Raw genomic sequence first — 6,083 nt, 5'->3', positions numbered from 1 at the left:
TTATTTTTAAAATGTGTAAAAAATACAAATTGCTCAATAACTCTAGTTTCCAATTCACAAATAAAGCTCAAGATTGTTAATATTTCATGATGTGTGGTGTATGCAGAAGATTAAAAGATTTACTATTGTGCAAAGATGTCTAGGATTTTTGTGTTATATGTGACAGAGCAGACTCTGTCAGAGTAATTTCTATTATTGTTTTCATGAGCAAGTGTTGTGAGTTGGATTTCAGTCCCACAGAAGGTGCACATTCTGTTGTGACGTGTAATTTAACTACTGGTGTCTATCCATGCAGATGCAGTAATTTGGGAGCGGCCATGATTGCCTGAGAGGAGCTCTGATTGCTTTATGGGAAGCCCCTTGTGTATATTGTAGTGATGTTGTGATTTGCTGACTGCTTAGCCAGGGGTGGAGTCAGGAGCAGATATAAAGGGGAAATGGTTCAGTACAGAAGGGTGCTGCCATGGGGAGAGGTTGACGCCAACACCTCTGCTTAATTATGATTTCTGTTTTTTTGAGTTGCTTGGTTTTTGTTTATAGACCTAAGTTGTCCACACCTGGAACCACATTAAAACTTTACTTTTCATTTGCAAGCCTGCCTTCCGTCTGTCATTTAAGGGTACTTTCTTACTGACAAGTAGCCTTTTACAATCCACTCGGTAACAATAAGTACATTTTATTTATTTATCACCTTTTAAGATAAAAACCACAAAGTGCGTCTCAATAAAACCCAGGACAAAATATAAAATATAAAAACTACACAAAATCAAGTTTAAAAAGATACTTTTTAAGCCTACAGAGCTCATGCTCATAGGAAGGGAGTTCCAGAGGAAGGAGTCACTGCTGCATAGGCGCCTTTAGTTTTCAGCAGCGTTTGCTTCATAACAGCAGACCCTGGTCATGTGATCTCAGGGACCTGCAAAAGGTCTCTAACATAAAAAAAAATACAAAACAATGTTATGACAATCCAATATTTACATTGGAAAATATAAGCTAAATTACTACCAGTACATGTGTTCTAGGGTCACAATTGTCATTACTTCAGGTTTTGTTCCTTTGAATGCTGGTAAGTTTTTTTTTTTAAAGCATCTTAGCGAAACATGGGCTGCGTCCGAAATTCCATACTTCCCCCCTAATGAGTAGCAAAAACAGTAAGTGAGATTTTTTAGTGCGTCCAAAGCATTAGTACAATAGTATGTACTATCCATACTCATTCCAGAGAAATGTATTAGTATGGATTGATGGACACTAGCTAAGCAGAAACTTCCCACAATGCAATGCAGCAGTGTTTGGTTGCTAAGTGATACGTATATGTCACAAGTATAATATTATAATAATATTATTATATAATATTATATGTATATAATAATACATACATACATACATAATACATACAATACAAAACATATAACGAATAATATAACAAATTAATGCATACTACTGATATTTACTCAAAAGTGTGCCGAACTTAAGTGTACTTTTTAGTATATACTGTTTAGTATGGCATTTCGGACGGACCGTAGCCAAGCAGAAACTTCCCACAATGCAGCGGTGTTTGGTCTCTAAGTGATACGTATATGTTATAAGTATAATATTAAGTATAATTAAAGCTGCAAGCAGCGATGAACGGGCCCTCGCACTCATGGCCTGGTACTACTGATATTTACACAAAAGTGTGCCGAACTTAAGTATACTTATACTGTTTAGTATGGCATTTCTGTGCAGCTGGTAGTTTCAGCAGCTTCACACTCCTCTGTTGGACAGAAACAATATATCCCAGCTTGATTTAGTTCACACTCGAAATGAAGGAACTGAAGCAGATCTTTTAATTTCTCTGCTATGATGACTAGGATCAGCAGAGCAGCTCCACAGACTCAGAGGAGCTTCCAGCAAGGGGACTCGATGAGACTGTTGATGACCCAGAGCCCTTCACCCCTGCTCCACAGGCAGCACTTGTGGAGTTGTTCGAACCATATGCACGTGCAGCTTCACACTTTTATTTACATTTAGAACAGATAACCAGTCAGAAAGGATTCTAAATGCAGCAAGTGAAGTAGATGTTTTCATTTGTTCCTCTAGTCGACTCTGTTAAAGGATCTCTGGGAGAAAGACAGATTCTACATCATCTCAAAGGAGCTTTCAGCATCCAGATGCTCTGAGACTGATGACCCAGAGGCCTTCGTCCCCGATCCACAGACAGGGCTAGAGGAGGTGTTCAAACCACGTATACGTCCAGCTTGACTGTTGGGCAATAACAATAATTGCATACGTTTAATTGTTGGACATTCAGTCCGGAGAAGTCCAGTGCAGACAGATCCAGCTCAGGTAGAAGCTGCTCACCGGGATCCAGGTATCAGCATAGTCACCCCCCAGATCCAGGATGTGCCACTAAAAGGTGTGTTTATATCAACTGCAGGACAGATTTCACATTTCAAATGTATGTGATAATACTAAAGCAAAAGAAAACTTCTAATAACACAAACATACTGCATAACATGCAGTACTTGTTTTGTAAAAACACAAAAGTGCAGCTGCAGAGCAGCTCTTCAGGGGACTGTTAACAGTCAGAGCAGCAGCAGGTCTGAGAGGGAGTCGGGAGGTACGGAGAGTCCTTTACCCCCGAATGAAAACTGGCCCCAGCTGTGGAGAGCACAGGTGGGAGTACCGCTACTATCCTGCCGAGAAGTACTTCTGCATACTGCTAGGAATACATTTATTTTAGCCTTTGCAGGAGTTACAGGGAGCTGGAATATGGATTAAAAAGGCCCAAACATCATTTGTGACTTTTGACCTGCCTCACATTCTCACACAGGCTTACATATTTTAGCTCTTGATCACTTGACGTAGTTCCCTTATCTCAAGCAAACAGCAATGGAGAGGAGACGGCCCAGAGTGGTTACTTGAGTACAAGAACAAATCCACGATGTTTGAGCCGAAAGAAGACGAAGAGAGGGGCCGATCAAGGCTCCAACGAAGGGAGGGTTAAGTCTAAACCACAGTACCTCCCCATCAGTTTAGCCAATTATATTGAAACATTTATCCAAATATTAGCATTTTTTGTCTGTAAAAAAACTATGATGCACATTCTTTTATGTGCTCTTTTTTGAGATGTTGCAGAAAAGATCTGTGTGTAAGTTTATTTTGAATCTCCAATAAGACAAACTTTAATTGAGCAAAGTTGTTTGTCTTTATTTCTAACTAAGTCTCTGTCACAGCTCAGACAGGACAGAGAACCCAAAAGCACAACACCAGGCAGAATCAGAGTCCGTGAGGCTTTAATACTGGTCAAAGACAGGCAGGGGTCAAACCGGGCAGACAGGCAGATCAGGCAAACAAGTCCAAAGAGGCAGGCAAAAATCCAAAACCGGGAGTCATGCAGGGAGTCATGCAGGGTTACAGGCAGGCAGGCAGGCAGGCAGGCAGGCAGGCAGGCAGGCAGGCAGGCAGGCAGGCACAGGACAGAAATCAGGAAGGCTGGAAAGCGGGGCAAAAGCACACGACAATCTGGCAAACTAGAAGGTGGAAATGGGCCGGTATATGAGGGGAACTGCTGATGAGGGAAACCAGGTGTGGAGCTGGGTGGGGAAGCACAGGTGAAGGGAATGAGTGGATTTCTGGCTGATTAGGGTGGCAGGATCTGGAAAAACAGGGGAGTGAGTTAAACAGTAAAAAAAACCTATCCTACACTGTGAAACTGTGACAGTCTCTTCTTTCTCATATCAACAAGCATGCAGGTATAAAATACAGAACAATACCCATGAAGCGCACATGAAACATCACTTGTAGAAACAGGAAGGTTTACAAGACATTTACTCTGTGTGTTTGTGTGCACTCGCGTGTGTGTGTGTAACACTGACACTGACACACACACACACACACACACACACACACACACACACACACACACACACACACACACACACACACACACACACACACACACACACACACACACACACACACACACATTCTCAGCCTCATTTAAACAAATAAGCCCCACCTCTGCCCAGCAGATCCGTCACGCCTGACTATGTGGTTTGGGATTTATTCTCATGTGTTTGACCCACATCCCAAGTCCCATCTACAGGAGTTTAATTCTCTGTTTGTTCTTCAAGAAGACCTCGTACTCTCGCTGTAATCCTGTCTTCTGGATATACATCCTTCACCACCCTGACAGCGTTTCCATCTGTCCACTGACATGCTTGTTGGTACCTCCCTCTGTTCTTCTGCATGCTTTAAAACAAACTCAGCCTCCTTGACCGAAATACAGCCCAGGTTGGATTTGCATCACCTCAGCTTTTCATACGTAACATCTGTTTTTGACAAATGTTTCTCTGTTATTTCTCAACACTTGTAACTGTTCGGATTGTGACATATATTTATTTTTGGCTGTGTAATTTGCCAAATTTGAATTTAGATGAGGCAGTAAATATTTATCAAGGTTTTAGGGTTCTACTATGGGGGTGTGGCGACATCTTGTGGCAGAAACTGAAAACTGCAGTCAGCCCTTTCAGACAGCAACGTCCTCCTCACTCACAGTTAACCTCCTCTAAAGTGGATGAGATGGGACATACAGTCTGTTCATGGACAGCTCGTGTCTCCTGCCTGGATCTGCATTTGTGTCACGATATGAAAAGGCCAAATTTCAATTGGATTAAACCGTGGAATCGTCACACTTTGCTTGGTGGGGCGTAAAACTATCAATGTATCTTGTAATCTAAGAAACTGCAACAGTGCTTCTGTCACATTCTGTCTGAAAGGACCGTAACAATCATCTAATGTCTCTGAACTACAGAGGACACATAGAAGCTTTGAGGGGAGGACACTGACTAAAAACAAATGAAGTTGAGGTCAACACATCTTGACGTGTTAGATGTTATAAAGAACTAAACTTGTAAAATCCTTACAGAGCTTTAGGAGCTCACAGAGCTACACCCCTGAGTAACGACTACAGCCGAGAGGGAACCACAGACTTTAGTGGTTCCCTGGCACCTTTGCCTGTCCGAGTCTAAGAGTTCTCCAGAGGGAGAGCACTATGGAACCTGCACCTCTCCTGAGACAGAAACACAGTCATTAGCAGAGAAACCCCAAAACACTCCCGACACTGTGAAAACAAGGTCAGTCTTGTCCTCAGACTTAAACAAAGGAATAACTTCTGCCATTTTCATCCTTTCTGGAAAAACACCTGTACTGAAAGAAAGATTAAATATATAACTTAAAGGTTTAATTATACAGTCAATAGTTTGTTTCACTATACACATATCTATCCCATCACTATCTGTTGATGTCTTATTCTTTGTTTTGGCTATGATGGATATTATTTCATTCTCACTCACCCCACCTAAGTACATCGATTGTAACACTTTGCTCCCCATTCTCTTTTTACCCTCTTGGTGTTGCTTTTGTGTTGAGATAGTTTTAGTTAGATTTGGTCCAATATTTACAAAGTAAGAGTTGAATTCATTGGCAATTTGGTTCATGTCTTTAATTTCTTGATTGTCATTAACAAAATAATTTGGCATGACTGTTGGAGTTGATTTATTCCCCATTACCTCATTCAAGATCCTCCATGAACCTTTCAAATTATCTTTATTTTCGTTTAATATTTTATTATAATACTCCTTTTTGGCCTGTCTCATTATCGTTGTTAACTTATTTTTATACCTCTTGTACTTATTTTCTGCATCATAAGTTCTAAACTTAATAAAATCTCTATACAGTGTATTTTTTTTTTTGCAAGCATTTTGTAAACCCTTGGTAATCCAAGGTTTTTTGTTGTTACTACCTTTGATCTTAAACTGAATTATTGGACAATGTTTATCGTAATGTGAAATGAAACATTTAAAAAAAAGAATCATATGCATCATTTACTCCCTCTGTGTAAACCTCATTCCATTCTTCTTTTTGTAAATCATTTCTAAATTTAAGTATAGCCTCCTCCGATCTTACCCTTGCATATCTGTAACAGTTTTCCTTTACCTTACTCTTTATGTGACAATCATATATTACAAACACTGGTAAGTGGTCGCTGATGTCATTGACTACTAACCCACAACTGATATTATTCTCTGTGACATTAAAAA

This window comes from Cololabis saira, chromosome 12 (assembly GCF_033807715.1).
Source record: "Cololabis saira isolate AMF1-May2022 chromosome 12, fColSai1.1, whole genome shotgun sequence".
Taxonomy (NCBI): Eukaryota; Metazoa; Chordata; class Actinopteri; order Beloniformes; family Belonidae; genus Cololabis; species Cololabis saira.
This window is presented reverse-complemented; position numbering follows the sequence as displayed.